The sequence below is a fragment of the Salmo salar genome, chromosome 20 (genome assembly GCF_965601325.2).
Source record: "Salmo salar chromosome 20, fSalSal1, whole genome shotgun sequence".
Classification (NCBI taxonomy): Eukaryota; Metazoa; Chordata; class Actinopteri; order Salmoniformes; family Salmonidae; genus Salmo; species Salmo salar.
Genome location: NC_138310.1, coordinates 35,046,480 through 35,065,281, shown reverse-complemented (window position 1 = coordinate 35,065,281; position 18,802 = coordinate 35,046,480).

Here is an 18,802-nt window from a genome sequence, read left to right as displayed (position 1 = left end):
TATATAATCTACTATATAATCTACAATATAATCTACTATATCTAATATATCTACCAGAGACAGTAACTGAGGAGTGACAGTGCAGAAAGAATAGTTATCTAATTACAATGGGATAAGTAGATCTTCTACGCACCCAATGATTTACGTTTTAAAGGGATGATTTGTGTGTGTGTGTGTGTGTGTGTGTGTGTGTGTGTGTGTGTGTGTGTGTGTGTGTGTGTGTGTGTGTGTGTGTGTGTGTGTGTGTGTGTGTGTGTGTGTGTGTGTGGGGGGGGGGCTGCGTCTGCGTGTTGACAGTTACACGTCTCAGTGGGCCCAGTAATCTGTAAAACAGCGGTCAGGATACACCAGACATTCCATTACTCCTGTAGACAGCAACTAAATGAAACACGCCTTGCAACTGAATAATTTACCATGGGCAACCAGGTAGGCTGTTATTCTCTGCAAACAAGCTCTCCCAGGCACAGACACTAGTCTAGCTAAAAAGGCATTGCTCTCTTACAGTTAGTCAGACAACATATGGACTGAATACTAAAACCAAAAATAGACCAAACACTCAGTTTCAAAACACTGCAAAATGTTTTTCCATTTCACATGGCAGGTTCAAGTGGGGATTTTGTCAAAGACAGGCAACTGAATGCGTAATCATCCACATTCAAAACCCATCTGTTAATTGACAATGTTCCAGGTTGGATGGTAGGTTGTTTAAGAAAGCAGTGTTGGTTTTGATCACTGTAGTGATGGAGACAATAAGTTTGCCTTGTTCCTGTGGCTGGGAGAGAGCTGGCGCCAGGCTGACTACTCAACTGGGTGAATGTCCTCATCAGTGCCATCACTCTTCAATCACACTAATTACCCACAAGAAAAGAGCGAGACGGAACAGAGAGAGACAGAACAACTGCACACACATAGAGAGAGAAGCACACAGGCAAAGACAGGGTAAAAAGAGAAGATATCTCTATAGCCGTAAGAGTCATTCTAAAATGGTGTGTCTGTGCAGAGGTAGTGTTTGCATTCATTAAAACGTGAGGCCCAGTTAGGTAAAAAAGAAAAGAAAAAATGGTTGTAAGTGTGTGCATGTGTGTGTGATGTGTTTTTCACTTACCTGTATGTAGGAGTCTACCATCTACATGATGGACCCTGGCTGCTGCAGCGCACCATGAGATGTGCTTATCTCTGCTACAGTGACCTGAGTGGTTACTGCTTTGATGGTCCCAGCTGTACTGCTAGACAGCAGCTCACACACAACTTATAGTATAGCACAGTTACAGTTACGTTCCAAATGGAACCCTATTCCCCATATGGAATAGGTAGCCATGGGACGCACACACAGTGCTCTCTGATACAGTGCTGAATGAGCAGTTCATCTCTTATGTGGACCTCTTTGTACATATTACAGTTATGTTTGGGATGTTCTTTATGTACAGTATAACATTGTTGTTTCTTTGAAATGTAATTGTCAATCATACCAGTTCACCTCCTACTGTAATGTTACAAACACTTGCTTGTTTGCTACTATACATGGCTTGGCTTGTGAGGTCTGTGTTGATCGCTGTTGTACATCTTGTTTTGAATGTAACTGTCAAGCTAGACATCACATGAAAGCAGTTGAAAATATTCAACTATTACAGCTGATGTGATGGGGTTTACAAGCTGTCGGAGGGAGAAATTGAATGATGCAACTTTGATCTCTCTATTGCATTAATCTATCAAATGGATTTCTCTTGTCAGGCTGTTGACTTCTCTGAGACACTGTTGAACATTTCTGATACTTTGTCTGACAACTACACTGACTGAACTATTAGCCCAGTAGGCAGCATCCATGGAGGAACATCTCTGTTACAACACAACATGTATCACAGGCCAGTGCCATATTTCAGCCTCTAGCGGAGTCTCCTCCTCTGGCTACTATCAGCAACTATATCCCAAATATCGAGAACCCTCTTGCAGTACATTTTTAGTGGCTGGGGGAGGATTCTAAACAGAATGTTGCACTGTATTAAAGTATCACTTTGATATTTCATGCTTTCATATGTGTTATTATGTGTTATTTCAGACATGTGTTTCATGTGTATATCTTACTCTTGTTGGGAGTTATTATGTCAGCATTGTGAACGGTACTTATTACAGTATTATCAATATATTTTTTAGCAGGATTCATTAGTAAAACAATCAAAGGTATTTACAAAGTTAGTATTATTTTACACTCAACCACTATCTATGATCTATATTATCAGATGTTTTGTGGAACTTGTTTGCCTTTTAAAGTGTAACTATGTTGTTCGTTGTTTTCAAGGTACAGCTCAATATTGTGTTAATATTATGAATAAATGTTACCTTTTATTGTAGCTAACTTTTTAATTCACCATCAGTTTGGCAGGAATAGTGTACCCTGTAGTATATATTATGGCTTCACACAAATAATCTAACAATGTTTCAGTTTAGATTAAGTTTAAACATCAATTCATAACGAATAAATCAAAAGCAAACCTGCAGACCTTAGCAGAGAAAGAACGCCTTTAGCAAAATAATGTTGGGGAATTACTAAAACATCACAGGCAACTTAGCTCTGGGAGCAGCACGGTCTGGTCTCTACTTCATTGTAATTCCTGACCTTCAGTGGAGTCCTCACCAGACAGAGGAGAGGAGAGAAGAGGGAGAGGAGAGGGAGCAGTGAGCGAAGCGCCTTGTGTCAGATGAAGCATATTTGTGTTTGGACTGGACCTTTGTTGTCTGTCTGTGAAAGGAGAGTAGAGGACAGTCTGTGCGTATTAAACTCCAGTCTATCTGCATGGGCCTGGCCAGAGTCTGGCTGTCCACATCTCTGTAGACCCGTCTGAAAAGGTGTGACTGATAGGCCATGTACTTTATCTGTAAGTAAGGGTAGGTTCCAAATGGCACCTTAGTCCCTTCATAGTGCACTACTTTTGACGAGAGCCTAATGTGCCCTGGTCAAAAGTAGGGCACTATAAAGGGAATAGAGTGCAAATCACAGACAGGGGCTTGGCTGTCCGGAAGCAGTTTGTCTTAGAATCATCTGACCATAACAAAGGTTTCCATCCTATTTCAAGGAAAATATAAGAATAAACCTGTAAGAGCAGTTCTGCATGGTTGTAGAGCGACCAAGCCGCAGCCCAATACTTCAATTGCCTTGGTGACGAATGCATTAGGAGACAGAAGTGAAGTTGACAGATATGAGCAGAATAGGCAATGAGATACAAAATGATATTGACAGCATGAAGAGATTGAAAGAGAAGAGGGAGATAGAGAGACTGACAGAGGGGAGGAGGCGGTGAGGGAGTATAGAGGAGTCCATGCTGAGATTGATTATCACGTTGGGCCCCAACACGGTGGCTCCCGACGGATCTGCAGCTCATGTAAATAAATCCAGATTTTCTTCATTCACTAATCTCACTTCTTCTCAGAAGCATATCACCTCACTCAAAGAGGGAGGCGGGAGGGAGGGGGGGTCTGATAGAGAGAGATAGCCAATAGACAACTTGAGTGCACTAGCTAGATTCTTCAACGATCACCACTAGAGAAGGAGTGCGTGTGTGTCTTTAGCGGTCTGAGCAGCCGTGCAGTGATTAGTGTCGGTGTGAGTGGCAGGTGGTAGGAGAGTAGTAAGGGGATTGTGAGAAGCTGCTCTCCACTGAGACTTTGTTTTACTCCACTACATGACTGTTACTTGCCAAAAGATACAGATACTACCGTTACGCTTGTTTACACTGAGCTGCACAGAGGTCGGAACCAATCATGGTTACATTAACACACCGTGGAGCCGGCATGAGATATGGTTCAGAAAACGTACCTCAATGCAGGGAGGGATATGCCACTGTACTCCAAATTTGACCTTTATCCACACTGCTCCATTGAGGAGATTGAAATACTGCTTGTTTTCCTGGAAAACGGCCCTTTTCGGCCTCATGCTAGCTAGCAGTAGCCACAGGAGTCATTATGGAATGGCACATCGCGTTGAACAACAAAAGAGTTGATTGGCTGACACTGCCATTTCAAAATTGCTGCGGTGGCTACTGCTAGCTAGCATGAGGAAGTAAAGGGCCGTTTTCTGGGAAAATGTTCAGTATTTCAATCTCCTCGATGTATCAGTGTGTACAAAGGTCAAATTTTGAGTACAGTGGCATATCCCATCCCTGCATTGAGGTACGTATTCTGACCCATATCTCGTGCTGGCTTAATGTAACCATGATTGTGTTCTGACCCCAGCACAGTTCAGTGTAAACAAGACTGTCACCGTCTGCCTGCCTGCTAGGCTTCTCATGCTGCTTTCCCTTATCAAGTACATTATCTCCATTATCATACATTATTGTGCGATCACACAGTGTAAGTGGATCTTCTTATGTTCGTACCAGTGTCCGCCCTTCCTTCCTCTCTCTCGTCTTGATGTGCATAAGATGGGACTTGATCCGAGGGTCGTTAGATGGTATTTCTCTCTTCAGATGTTCTGCTCTGATTGTCATAAGGGTTTCCCCTGTTGTGGTTCACTCAAACGACGTACATACTGTACATTTAAATTCAACAACCACCAATAAAGGCTCCTTTTGTTGGGAAAAACTGTGTCTGTCGTTCGACTATTGACCTTATCTTACTCAGGATTTATTCATATGATTTATATGTTGTTTTTTCATCAATAGTTCTACTTCCTTTCTCACCATTACTGAAATGACCTGTCTGCTTCTGCTCAGGTAAAACATATCTAACAACATGCCAGTAGTAGTACATCTGCATGTGGTGGTGGTTTTACAGACCTAACCGTCTGTACACTTCACCCTTCCTCAGTGGGAAGGGAAGGGGAAGTCACACCGTGTAGATGTCTAAGAAGGTCCATCTCACGTCCATCTGTCTTAAGGGCAGGCATAGGGAACCTATACAAGGACACTAGATTTCCCTCTCTCACACAAACGCCAAGAGACAGATTAAGAAAACTCTTGCTCGCAAATACACATGGTACCAACAACAACAAAATGCAGATACATGGATGTAGGCTGCTCTATGGCTGTGTTAACACGTGCTGCCCAATGTATTTGCATTTATTTTATACAATAAAGTGCATTCGGAAAGTATTCAGACCCCTTGACGTTTTCCATGTTTTGTTACGTTACAGCCTTATTCTAAAATTGATTTAAATAAAAATGTTTCCTCATAAATCTACACACAATACCCCATAATGACAAAGCAAAAACAGGTTTTTAGAATTTTTTGCAAATGTAAAAAAACAAAAAACAGAAATACCTTATTTACATATGAGACTCAAATTTGAGCTCAGGGGTACCCTGTTTCCATTGATCATTCTTGAGATGTTTCTACAACTTTATTGGAGTTCACCTGTGGTAAATTCAATTGATTGGGCATTATTTGGAAAGGCACACACCTGTCTATATAAGGTCCCAAAGTTGACAGTGCATGACAGAGCAAAAACCAAGCCATGAGGTCGAAGGAATTGTCCGTAGAGCTCCGAGACCGGATTGTGTCGACTCACAGATCTGGGGAAGGGTCCCAAAAGAATTATGCAGCATTGAAGGTCCCCAAGAACACAGTGGTCTCCATCATTCTTAAATGGAAGTAGTTTCGCACCACCAAGACTCTTCCTAGAGCTGGCCGCCCGGCCAAACTGAGCAATCGGGAGTGAAGGGCCTTGGTCAGGGAGCAATCAGGGGAGAAGGGCCTTGGTCAGGGAGGTGACCAAGAACATGATGGTTACTCTGACAGAGCTTCAGAGTTCCTCTGTGGAGATGGAGAACCTTCCAGAAGGACAACCACCTCTTCAGCACTCCACCAATCAGGCCTTTATGGACGCGGACTATGAGAAACAAGATTCTCCTGTCTGATGAAAAACTCTTTGAACTGAATGCCAAGCGTGATATCTGGAGGAAACCTGGCACCATCTCTATGGTGAAGTATGGTGGTGGCAGCATCATGCTGTGGGGATGTTTTTCAGTGGCAGGGACTGGGAGACAACTCAGGGTCGATGGAAAAATGAAAAGAGCAAAGTACAGAGAGATCCTTGATGAACACCTGCTCCTGAGCGCTCAGGACCTCAGACATTGGGGAAGGTTCACCTTCCAACAGGACAACGGCCCTAAGCACACAGCCACAGCAATGCAGGAGTGGCTTCGGGACAAGTCTCTGAATGTCCTTGAGTTGCCCAGCCAGAGCCCGGACTTGAACTCGGTGAACATCTCTGGAGAGACTTGAAAATAATTGTGCAGCGCCGCTCCCCATCCAACCTGACAGAGCTTGAGAGGATCACCATTCTTCTGTGAGAAAATCCATAATTTGGTGTTTTGTTGATGATGATGGAAAACGCTGTCACAGGTGCCGGTCCAGAATCTGCCATAAGTGTTCCATTGGGTTGAGATCTGATGACTGAGACCCAGACACACACACACACACCCTTTAAACCCCCTCTTTTGAGACCCCTCTTTCAAAGTCACTGAGATCTCTTCTTCTAGCCATTGTAGACAAAATAATGGGCAACTGGGTATTTTAATTTATGATCCTAAGTATTATGCAATGTTTATTGCTTAATTAACTCATGAACCACACCTGTGTGGAAGCACCTGCTTTCAATATATTTTGTATCCCTCATTTACTCAAGTGTTTCCTTTATTTTGCCGGTTACCTGCAGCTCCCACAGTGGATTTAGTTCAGGTAATTGGTAGCCTAATTGCCAACACTTATTTGACATTCAACCTGGATTTCTACTGTCACTCATGTGCACTTAAGTTACAGTGGCAAGAAAAAGTATGTGAACCCTTTGGAAATACCTGGATTTCTGCATAAACTGGTCATAAAATGTGATCTGATCTTCATCTAGGTCACAACAATAGACAAACACAGTCTACTTAAACTAATAACACACAATTATACATTTTCATGTCTTTATTGAACACACAATGTAAACATTCACAGTGCAGGGTGGGAAAAGTATGTGAACCCATGGATTTAATAACCGGTTGACCCTCCTTTGGCAGCAGTAACCTCAACCAAACGTTTTCTGTAGTTGTGGATCAGACCTGCACAACAATCAGGAGGAATTTTGGACCATTAATCTTTAAAAAACTGTTTCAGTTCAGCAATATTCTTAGGATGTTTGGTGTGAACTGCGCTCTTGAGGTCATGCCTGTAGCGGGGTGCGTAATTGGCAGCAGAGAAGTCAGGCGCAGGAGAGCAGAACTGGGTAATAACCAGAGATTTAATAAGCAAAACCAACGGCATCCAGAACAACAAGATAAATGGGCACAAAAATAACCCGTCATGTGCTCACGGGGAACGGGCACAAGCACTACAATAAACAATCCCACACAAAGACATGGGGGAACAGAGGGTTAAATACACAACAAGTAAATGAGGGAATTTAAACCAGGTGTGTGAAAAAACAAGATAAAACAAATGGAAAATGAAAAGTGGATTGACGATGGCTAGAAGACCGGCGACGCCGACCACAGAGCACCGCCCGAACAAGGAGAGGACCCGACTTCAATTGGGTTGAGGTCAGGACTATGACTGGGCCACTCTAGAAGGCGTATTTTCTTCTGTTGAAGCCATTCTGTTGTTGATTTACTTCTGTTTTTAGTGTCGTTATCCTGTTGCATCACCCAACTTCTGTTGAGCTTCAATTGACCTAATGTCTTGATAAACTTGGGAATTCATTTGTCCGTCGATGATAGCAAGCTGTCCAGGCCCTGAGGCAGCAAAGCAGCCTCAAACCATGATGCTCCCTTCACCATACTTTACAATTCGGATGAGGTTTTGATGTTGGTGTGCTGTGCCTTTTTTTTCTCCACACATAGTGTTGTGTGTTCCTTCCAAACAACTCAGCTGTAGTTTCATCTGTCCACAGAATATTTTTGCCAGAAGCACTGTGGAGCATCCAGGTGCACTTTTGCAAATCTCAGATGTGCAGCAATGGGGTTTTTTGGACAGCAGTTGCTTCTTCAGTGGTGTCCTCCCATGAACACCATTCTTAGTGTTTTACGTATCGTAGACTCGTCAACAGAGATGTTTGCATGTTCCAGAGATTTATGTAAGCCTTTAGCTGACCCTCTAGGATCCTTCGTAAACTCATTGAGCATTCTGCACTGTGCTCTTGCAGTCATCTTTGCAGGACGGCCACTCCTAGGGAGAGTTGCAACAGTGCTGAACTTTCTCCATTTATAGACAATTTGTCTTACCGTGGACTGATGAACATCAAGGCTTTTAGAGATACTTTTGTAACCATTTCCAGCTTTATACAAGTCAACAATTCTTAATCTTAGGTCTTTTGGGATCTCTTTACTTCAAGGCATGGTTCACATCAGGCAATGCTTCTTGTGAATAGCAAACTCAAGTTTTGTAAGTGTGTTGTATAGGGCAAGGCAGCTCTAACCAACATCTCAAATCTCGTCTCATTGATTGGACTCAAGGTTAGCTGACTCCTGACTCCAATTAGCCTTTGGAGAAGTCATTAGCCTAGGGGTTCATACTTTTTCCAACATACACTGTGAATGTTTAAATTATGTATTCAGTATAGACAATACTATAATGTGTGTGTTGTTAGTTTAATTAAGCACACAATGTTTGTCTATTGTTGTGACTTAGATGAAGATCAGATCAAATTTGATGACCAATTTATGCAGAAATCCAGGTAATTCCAAAGGGTTCACATACTTTTTCTTGCCACTGTATATTGCTGCTGTCTGGCTCACCTATTGTTGACACTTGTTTAATTCACATCAGCTCCCCCTGAATGGCTAAAGGACTGGCCCACTAACATTCACTACCCTGCTAGATTCTTGGCACATAAAATTACATAGAGGTGTAAGTATTCACACCACTTGACTTTTTCTACATTTTGTTGTGTTACAGCCTGAATTTAAAATGTATTACGTTGAGATTTTGTATCACTGGCCTACACACAACACTCCGTAATTGTTACGCTCGTCGATGGAAGGATCGGACCAAGGTGCAGCGTGGTAGGCATACATTTAAAATGTACTAAATGATCACCAAAACAAAATGAAACGTAACGTTCAGTAGGGCATACAGCACAGTACCAAAAACAAGATCCCACAAACTAAAGGTGGAAAAAGGCTACCTAAGTATGATCCCCAATCAGAGACAATGATAAACAGCTGCCTCTGATTGAGAACCATACCCGGCCAACAAAGAAATACAAAACATAGATTTCCCACCCTAGTCACACCCTGACCTAACCAAATAGAGAATGAAAGGGTTCTCTAAGGTCAGGGCGTGACAGTAATATCAAATTGGAATTATGGTTTTAGAAATTTTTACAAAAAATGAAAAACTGAAATGTCTTCAGTCAATAAATATTCAACCCTTTTATTATGGCAAGCCTAAATAAGTTCAGGGGTAGAAATGTGCTTATCAAGTCACATGGACTCCCACTGTGTGGAACAGTGATTAACAGGATTTTTGAAATGACTACCTCATCTCTGTACCCCACACATACAGTTATCTGTAAGGTCCCTCAGTCGAGCAGAGCATTTTAAACAGATTCAACCACAAAGACCAGGGAGGTTTTCCAATGACTTGCAAAGAAGGTAGATATGTATACAGTGGGGAAAAAAGTAATTAGTCAGCCACCAATTGTGCAAGTTCTCCCACTTAAAAAGATGAGAGAGGCCTGTAATTTTCATCATAGGTACACTTCAACTATGACAGACAAAATTAGAAGAAAAAAATCCAGAAAATCACATTGTAGGATTTTTAATGAATTTATTTGCAAATTATGGTGGAAAATAAGTATTTAGTCACCTACAAACAAGCAAGATTTCTGGCTCTCACAGACCTGTAACTTCTTCTTTAAGAGGCTCCTCTGTCCTCCACTCGTTAACTGTATTAATGGCACCTGTTTGAACTTGTTATCAGTATAAAAGACACCTGTCCACAACCTCAAACAGTCACACTCCAAACTCCACTATGGCCAAGACCAAAGAGCTGTCAAAGGACACCAGAAACAAAATTGTAGACCTGCACCAGGCTGGGAAGACTGAATCTGCAATAGGTAAGCAGCTTGGTTTGAAGAAATCAACTGTGGGAGCAATTATTAGGAAATGGAAGACATACAAGACCACTGATAATCTCCCTCGATCTGGGGCTCCACGCAAGATCTCACCCCGTGGGGTCAAAATGATCACAAGATCGGTGAGCAAAAATCCCAGAACCACACGGGGGGACCTAGTGAATGACCTGCAGAGAGCTGGGACCAAAGTAACAAAGCCTACCATCAGCAAGGGCATTGAAGATGAAACGTGGCTGGGTCTTTCAGCATGACAATGATCCCAAACACACCGCCCGGTCAACGAAGGAGTGGCTTCGTAAGAAGCATTTCAAGGTCCTGGAGTGGCCTAGCCAGTCTCCAGATCTCAACCCCATAGAAAATCTTTGGAGGGAGTTGAAAGTCCGTGTTGCCCAGCGACAGCCCCAAAACATCACTGCTCTAGAGGAGATCTGCATGGAGGAATGGGCCAAAATACCAGCAACAGTGTGTGAAAACCTTGTGAAGACTTACAGAAAATGTATGACCTGTGTCATTGCCAACAAAGGGTATATAACAAAGTATTGAGATAAACTTTTGTTATTGACCAAATACTTATTTTACACCATAATTTGCAAATACATTCATTAAAAATCCTACAATGTGATTTTCGGGATTTTTTTTCTTCTAATTTTGTCTGTCATAGTTGAAGTGTACCTATGATGAAAATTACAGGCCTCTCTCATCTTTTTAAGTGGGAGAACTTGCACAATTGGTGGCTGACTAAATACGTTTTTGCCCCACTGTATATAAAAAAATTTAACCTGTTAGGGCTAGGGGGCAGTATTGACACGGCTGGATAAAAAACATACCCGATTTAATCTGGTTACCACTCCTACCCAGTAACTAGAATATGCATATACTTATTACATATGGATAGAAAACACCCTAAAGTTTCTAAAACTGTTTGAATGGTGTCTGTGAGTATAACAGAACTCAAATGGCAGGTCAAAACCTGAGAGATTCCTTTACAGGAAGTGGCCTGTCTGACCATTTCTTGAACTTCTTTTCCATCTCTATCATTTACTAAGGATCTCTGCTCTAACGTGACACTTCCCACGTCGTCCATAGGTGCTCAGAGCCCGGGAAAAAACAGAATGTCGTCATTCCAGCCCCAGGCTGAAACACATTATCGCCTTTCTCAAGTGGCCGATCAAGGGACTCTGGGCTTATGCGCGTGACCCGACCGCCCCCGCCTTTGGGATTTTTTCCTCTGTTTGCCGAAAAGGAGATTCCCTGTCGGAATATTATCGCTTTTCTACGAGAAAAATGGCGTAAAAATTGATTTTAAACAGCGGTTGACATGCTTCGAAGTACGGTAATGGAATATTTAGAATTTTATTGTCACGAATTGCGCCATGCGCGCGACACTTCTTTACTATTTCGGATAGTGTCTGGAACGCACGAACAAAACGCCGCTATTCGGATATAACAATGGATTATTTTGGACCAAACCAACATTTGTTATTGAAGTAGCAGTCCTGGGTGTGCATTCTGACGAAGACAACAAAAGGTAATCAAACTTTTATAATAGTAAATATGATTATGGTGAGTGCTAAACTTGCCGGGTGTCTAAATAGCGAGCCCGTGATGCCTGGGCTATGTACTTAGAATATTGCAAAATGTGCTTTCACCAAAAAGCTATTTTAAAATCGGACATATCGAGTGCATAGAGGAGGTCTGTATCTATAATTCTTAAAATAATTGTTATGCTTTTTGTGAACGTTTATCGTGAGTAATTTAGTGAAATGTTAGCGAATTCCCCGGAAGTTTGCGGGGGGTATGCTAGTTCTGAACGTCACATGCTAATGTAAAAAGCTGGTTTTTGATATAAATATGAACTTGATTGAACAAAACATGCATGTATTGTATAACATAATGTCCTAGGGTTGTCATCTGATGAAGATCATCAAAGGTGAGTGCTGCATTTAGCTGTCTTCTGGGTTTTGGTGACATTATATGCTGGCTTGAAAAATGGGTGTCTGATTATTTCTGGCTTGGTACTCTGCTGACATAATCTAATGTTTTGCTTTCGTTGTAAAGCCTTTTTGAAATCGGACAGTGTGGTTAGATTAACGAGAGTCTTGTCTTTAAATAGCTGTAAAATAGTCATATGTTTGAGAAATTGAAGTAATAGGATTTTTAAGGTTTTGAAAATCGCGCCACAGGCTGCAAGTGGCTATTACGTAGGTGGGACGAATTCGTCCCGCCTAGCCCAGAGAGGATAACAGACATTGAATATCCCTTTGAGCATGGAGAAGTTATTAGTTACACTTTGGATGGTGTATCAATACACCCAGTCACTACAAAGATACAGGCGTCATTCCGAACTCAGTTGCCAGAAACCGCTCAGGGATTTCACCATGAGGCCAATGGTGACTTAAAAACAGTTACAGAGTTTAATGACTGATTGGAGAAAACTGTTAATGACTGTGATTGGAGAAAACTGAGGCTGGACCAACAACGTTGTAGTTACTCCACAATACTAATTTATGTGACAGAGTGAACAGAAGGAAAGCCTGTACAGAATAAAAGTATTTTAAAACATGTATCCTGTTTGCAATAAGGCACTAAAGTAAAACTGCAAAAAATGTGGCAAAGAAATTAACTGCATGTCCTAAATACAAAGGGTTATGTTTGGGGCAAATCCAACGCAACACATCACTGAGTATCACTTTTCATATTTTCAAGCATGGTGGTGGTTGCATCATGTTTTTCTAGGATAAAATTAAATGGAATAAAGCTAAGCACAAGCAAAATCCTAGAAGAAAACCTGGTTCAGTCTGCTTTCCAACACTGGGAGACAGATTCACCTTTCAGCAGGACAATAACCTAAACCACAAGGCCAAATATAATATACACTGGAGTTGCTTAACAAGATGGCCTAATTACAGTTTTCATTGAAATCGGCTTGAAAATCTATGCCAAGACTTAAAAATGGCTATCTAGCAATGATCAACAACCAACTTGACAGAGCTTGAATACATTTTTTAAAGAATAACGGTGGTAACATTGTCCAATCCAGCTGTGCAAATCCCAGAAATTCTCACAGTTGTAATCTCTGCCAAATTTGATTCTAACATGTATTGATCCAGTTGTGTGAATACTTGTGTAAATAACATATTTCTGTATTTCATTTTCAATTAATGTGCTAAGATTTCTAAAATGTTTGTTTTCACTTTGTCATTTTCTTTTCACTTTGTCATTATGGCGTATTGTGTGTAGATTGGTGAGATTTTTTTATTTTTATATTCAGACTGTAACGGAACAAAATGTGAATACTTTCTGAAGGCACTGTACTAGACAGAGGACCACTAGCTACTGTCATGACGTTGGCCTCTTTGAGTACAGGGAGGACAGTTGACCCCCTCCCCCTTTGCACCATCCCCCAACCTACCTCCCCCCACCCAGGCCCTGTGTGAGGGGGTTGTAAAATTCCAGAGGAGAATCTTACAACCACATGGCCCAGTTGAGACACAGAGGGGTCCCATAGAGAGACACAGGAAATTCTTCCAACTCACAGAATTGGGGAACCGAATGACATTTGTGTTCTGGAGAAGGTATGGAAGATTGGTGAAGAATCCAGCTACGAACTGGTCTGCTTGGTACAATTTTGTGATACTCAGAAGAGACAATATAGCCATATTACCATAAAACGGTTTATATAATAGCCTCAGCCTTGAGACTTGCATCCACATGGTTGTATAGAATGTATTAATAAGGATAAAGCTTTTGTAATACATTGAGATGCTATGTACTGATGTTAATGTGATAGAATTGTATTTCTGTACCAAACTTAGCTCAGTCATCGGCACGCCCCCAGGGACACAGACAGGACCAGGCGTCATTTGACAAGCCTGTTCTATGTTCACTATAAAACCCCCCCTGACTTACTAGTCTAACAGACCTGGCCTCCACTCCATTGCGAGTTGGCCAATAGGTTTGACCATCCAAGTACTCTACTGAAAGTGAACTATACCACGTGGTTAACTTTTAGACTATCGATACCGACAGAATAAGAACAAGTCTTTGATATTAATTATTAGTCTGCAGCTAAGTAAATTATATCATTGAACGCGAAGACCAACGAAACATCCATTCTATGACGACATTAATGAATGTCGCTTTGAAAGATCCATTCTAACCAAGAGAGAGAGAGAGAGAGAGAGAGAGAGAGAGAGAGAGAGAGAGAGAAAACTCTCCAACAGAACGACGCTCCAACAAGGATCCCGACGACACACTGAGCGTAAATATATATTGATTGCAATTGTTCTCAAATGAGTGAGCGTTCATGTGCAAAGGATTAGCATGTCAATTGTTAATATTAATGAACTTTGTGTGTCCTCAGCTGACTGTTTATGACCCATTGTCTAACAGACCAGCCATACCTGTTTTAGCCCACTAGTGCACATTACTCTACCAATTCTTTGTGATGATAATTACTGTGTATACTTTCTGTGAATTACTTAGTTTAGTAAATAAATGATTTTAAGCCTATGCTACCCTCCTGCACCTCGACTTCTTGGCACTGACGGAAACATGGATTACCACAGATAACACTGCTACTCCTACTGCTCTCTCCTCGTCTGCCCACGTGTTCTCGCATACCCCGAGAGCATCTGGCCAGCGGGGTGGTGGCACTGGAATCCTCATCTCTCCCAAGTGGACATTCTCTCTTTCTCCCCTGACCCATCTGTCTATCTCCTCATTTGAATTCCATGCTGTCACAGTTACCAGCCCTTTCAAGCTTAACATCCTTATCATTTATCGCCCTCCAGGTTCCCTTGGAGAGTTCATCAATGAGCTTGACGTCTTGATAAGTTCCTTTCCTGAGGATGGCTCACCTCTCACAGTTCTGGGTGACTTTAACCTCCCCACGTCTACCTTTGACTCATTCCTCTCTGCCTCCTTCTTTCCACTCCTCTCCTCTTTTGACCTCACCCTCTCACCTTCCCCCCCCTACTCACAAGGCAGGCAATACGCTTGACCTCATCTTTACTAGATGCTGTTCGTCCACTAATCTCATTGCAACTCCCCTCCAAGTCTCCGACAGCTACCTTGTATCCTTTTCCCTCTCGCTCTCATCCAACACTTCTCACTCTGCCCCTACTCGGATGGTATTGCGCCGTCCCAACCTTCGCTCTCTCTCTCCCGCTACTCTCTCCTCTTCCATCCTATCATCTCTTCCCTCTGCTCAAACCTTCTCCAACCTATCCCCTGATTCTGCCTCCTCAACCCTCCTCTCCTCCCTTTCTGCATCCTTTGATTCTCTATGTCCCCTATCCTCCAGGCCGGCTCGGTCCTCCCCTCCTGCTCCGTGGCTCGACGACTCATTGCGAGCTCACAGAACAGGGCTCCGGGCAGCCGAGCGGAAATGGAGGAAAACTCGCCTCCCTGCGGACCTGGCATCCTTTCACTCCCTCCTCTCTACATTTTCCTCTTCTGTCTCTGCTGCTAAAGCCACTTTCTACCACTCTAAATTCCAAGCATCTGCCTCTAACCCTAGGAAGCTCTTTGCCACCTTCTCCTCCCTCCTGAATCCTCCTCCCCCTCCCCCCCCTCCTCCCTCTCTGCGGATGACTTCCTCAACCATTTTGAAAAGAAGGTCGACGACATCCGATCCTCGTTTGCTAAGTCAAACGACACCACTGGTCCTGCTCACACTGCCCTACCCTGTGCTTTGACCTCTTTCTCCCCTCTCTCTCCAGATGAAATCTCGCGTCTTGTGACGGCCGGCCGCCCAACAACCTGTCCGCTTGACCCTATCCCCTCCTCTCTTCTCCAGACCATTTCCGGAGACCTTCTCCCTTACCTCACCTCGCTCATCAACTCATCCTTGACCGCTGGCTACGTCCCTCCCGTCTTCAAGAGAGCGAGAGTTGCACCCCTTCTGAAAAAACCTACACTCGATCCCTCCGATGTCAACAACTACAGACCAGTATCCCTTCTTTCTTTTCTCTCCAAAACTCTTGAACGTGCCGTCCTTGGCCAGCTCTCCTGCTATCTCTCTCAGAATGACCTTCTCGATCCAAATCAGTCAGGTTTCAAGACTGGTCATTCAACTGAGACTGCTCTTCTCTGTGTCACGGAGGCTCTCCGCACTGCTAAAGCTAACTCTCTCTCCTCTGCTCTCATCCTCCTAGACCTATCTGCTGCCTTTGATACGGTGAACCATCAGATCCTCCTCTCCACCCTCTCCGAGTTGGGCATCTCCGGCGCGGCCCACGCTTGGATTGCGTCCTACCTGACAGGTCGCTCCTACCAGGTGGCGTGGCGAGAATCTGTCTCCGCACCACGTGCTCTCACCACTGGTGTCCCCCAGGGCTCTGTTCTAGGCCCTCTCCTATTCTCGCTATACACCAAGTCACTTGGCTCTGTCATATCCTCACATGGTCTCTCCTACCATTGCTATGCAGACGACACACAATTAATCTTCTCCTTTCCCCCTTCTGATAACCAGGTGGCGAATCGCATCTCTGCATGTCTGGCAGACATATCAGTGTGGATGACGGATCACCACCTCAAGCTGAACCTCAGCAAGACGGAGCTGCTCTTCCTCCCGGGGAAGGACTGCCCATTCCATGATCTCGCCATCACGGTTGACAACTCCATTGTGTCTTCCTCCCAGAGTGCTAAGAACCTTGGAGTGACCCTGGACAACACCCTGTCGTTCTCTACTAACATCAAGACGGTGACCCGATCCTGTAGGTTCATGCTCTACAACATTCGTAGAGTACGACCCTGCCTCACACAGGAAGCGGCGCAGGTCCTAATCCAGGCACTTGTCATCTCCCGTCTGGATTACTGCAACTCGCTGTTGGCTGGGCTCCCTGCCTGTGCCATTAAACCCCTACAACTCATCCAGAACGCCGCAGCCCGTCTGGTGTTCAACCTTCCCAAGTTCTCTCACGTCACCCCGCTCCTCCGCTCTCTCCACTGGCTTCCTGTTGAAGCTCGTATCCGCTACAAGACCATGGTGCTTGCCTACGGAGCTGTGAAGGGAACAGCACCTCCGTACCTTCAGGCTCTGATCAGGCCCTACACCCAAACAAGGGCACTGCGTTCATCCACCTCTGGCCTGCTCGCCTCCCTACCTCTGAGGAAGCACAGTTCCCGCTCAGCCCAGTCAAAACTGTTCGCTGCTCTGGCACCCCAATGGTGGAACAAGCTCCCTCACGACGCCAGGACAGCGGAGTCAATCACCACCTTCCGAAGACACCTGAAACCCCACCTCTTTAAGGAATACCTAGGATAGGATAAAGTAATCCTTCTAACCCCCCCCCCCCCCCCCCCCCCCCCACTGGATATCATAAGGTGAATCCACCAATTTGTAAGTCGCTCTGGATAAGAGTGTCTGCTAAATGACTTAAATGTAAATGTAAATGTAAGACAATTGATGTATGGATGACTCTTAGTAAAGGCTGGGTTCGTGCAGATACAACAATTTACGACGTTTGGAATGAGACTGGACGCGAGGTAAAATACACCATTTAAACCAGAAGATAATCGGCCTATACTATAATAGAATATAATATATAATGTTATAATATAGGAAAGTTATATTAGGAAAATAATAACTCTGTAATCTGAATATTTTCCTTGATGCCCCGATCTCCTAGTTAATTACAATTAAACGATGAATCAGTTTGATCGCGTGATAATAATTACAGGGAGTTAATTGATAAACATGTCTTCAGTTTAATGGTACCCCAAAGACACGACACTACTGACTGCAGAGCAAAGAGAAAGAGGAGTGCTGAGTTTTCATCAACAGAAGTCAGTTGGGAAGAACTAACCTACTGAGTGACACTGGTACAGAGAGAATCTGACTGTTTTAGATTTACCTGATTAAATAATAACAAAAACGAAGTGTTCTTTGTCCATAGAAAACACGCTCAAATTGCCTTTTGTAGACAGAGGGCGTAGAATAAGAGTGTCCCCTCCTCTCTCTGGTGCTTCTCTGTGTCCGTGTCCCTTCAATCATTCTTTCCTTCACTCCCCTCCCTCTCTCCTTCCTTTGCTCTCTCTAACTTCTCCACGATCTATTCTTCTTTGAATGTATTGTTTTCTACTCTTCTCTCCAAGAGGGTTTCTGTCTGTCTGTCGATATTGTGTTATCTTATCTGACTCCTCCATATTCAGATTCCAACCGAGTTTGAGACGGACTTTTTGAAGCAGAATACTGTTATTCTAAGGTCACGAGGCCCAGGGTGCTTGTCAGGAAAATAGGAGTTTTATTGTGCTCCCGGATTGTGATGTCTTCTCTCCGATTTCTCTGCCACCAAAGGGATGCAGTTTGAAATACAATGTTGTTTTCCTTTGAAATACAAGCTGATGCATGATGCTGTAGTCTATGCAATCCAATAAACCTTGAACATTGTACAAGTATGGGAAGAATTACTTCTAAAGGCATATGGCACATTCAAAAATGATTTCCTCATACACTATTATGTGTTGTTTTTAAGAACAAATTCTTCTTCACAATGACGACCTGTCAAACACATCAATAATCAGCACATCAATAAACAACAATTACACTACACATATCTGTATAGACATTAATTACACAATACATGAAAAGAAAACACAAAAAAGCAAAACACAATCATATGAAACAAACATATTCTTCAGTTAAAAGGCCCTCTAACATCTGCCTGAATTGCACTAGAGCCACCAAATCCACAAACTTTAAAGACTTTTGGAAATCATTCCACATGAGAAAAAAAAACAGCAGAATTA